The sequence below is a fragment of the Lynx canadensis genome, chromosome A1 (genome assembly GCF_007474595.2).
Source record: "Lynx canadensis isolate LIC74 chromosome A1, mLynCan4.pri.v2, whole genome shotgun sequence".
NCBI classification, from domain to species: Eukaryota; Metazoa; Chordata; class Mammalia; order Carnivora; family Felidae; genus Lynx; species Lynx canadensis.
The window spans coordinates 110916222-110917561 of NC_044303.2; the positions used below are offsets into that span (position 1 = coordinate 110916222).

Sequence of the window (1340 nt, forward strand, 5' to 3'; positions counted from 1 at the left end):
GCTTGACAGTGCTGGGGGACGTGTGGGGGGGGGGGGGGGGGGGGGGGAAGGGGGCAGGTCTCAGAGGTACATCTCAGCATGGTGCCCTGCCTTTCACAACATCCACATCACAGCATGATATTGGGCCATAAAAGGCTAATCAACATACATCAGCATTTTCCTCTTTTTTCAATACATAGGAACTTCATTACTACTCATAAAAGAAATTCATACTCATTAATGAAAATTGGGTAGTAAGGACCAATCACCAATGGCCTCACTACCCAAAGACAATTAGAACTAATATCTTGGTATATTTCCTTCTAGTCTTTTTTTCCCCAGGCATCTTTTTATTTTTAACACAGCTGTGCTCAAGATGCATGCACACTTTCTGTTTCTTTCATTTAGCATTAACTCATTTACTATTGTAGCTCCGTACTTGGCACAAATATGACCTCAATAAATATTTGCTGAATGAATGAGTGAATGAATGAGCATGGATAATTGTCTACCTTATACAAAAGAATAATAATCATAACATGTGACAACTGAGGGCTTCCTTAGTGCTGACTACTTTATATATATTATCTCATATCATACAATATCCCTATGAAGTAGGTACTCTTATTGTCCCCATTTTGTAGATGTATACACTGAAATGTAGACAGAGATTAAGTCCCAAGTTTATACAGGTAGCCCCTGATTACTATGCCAGGTCTGGCTTAGATCAAACCTATATTTCTGTTGCTATATGTCACTACCTCTCAGTGAACATTTTTATTATTTTTTAAGTTTATTTATTTTTTAATAATCTCTACACCCAACGTGGGGCTTGAACCCACAGCCCCAAGATTAAGAGTTACACATGCTTCAGGCTAAGCTAGCCAGGTGCCCCAAACAGTTTAGAAACATCATTTGAAATGATTTCAGGGGCGCCTGGCTGGCTCAGTTGGTAGAACATGTGACTGTTGAACGCGGGGCCGTGGGTTCAAGCCCCACGTTGGGTGTGGAGATTGCTAAAAATAAAATCTTTAAAAAACTCAAAAATTCAGGGGCACCGAGGTGGCTCAGTCAGTTAAGCACCAGACTTCGGCTCAGGTCATGATCTCGCAGCTCGTGAGTATGAGCCCCGCGTCGGGCTCTGCGCTGAGAGCTCTGAGCCTACAGCCTGCTTCAGATTCTGTGTCTCCCTCTTTCTCTGCTCCTCCCCCGCTCGTGCTCTCTCTCTCAAAAATAAACATTAAAAATTAAAGAAAAAATGCAAACATTCAAAAATAAAATGACTTCATAACATTCTTTTAAAAGGACCTAGCCTTTCCTCAATCACTGCATATGTAGGCTATTTTCTGTTTTTCTTCCCC

General features: G+C 41.3%; 1 non-coding gene across 1 annotated transcript; it reads left to right on the top strand.

The window, feature by feature from the left end:
- Positions 1-913: 913 nt before the first annotated feature.
- On the top strand, positions 914-986 carry TRNAN-GUU. The gene has a single exon. It is a non-coding gene; the product is annotated as a tRNA-Asn (tRNA).
- Positions 987-1340: the final 354 nt, after the last annotated feature.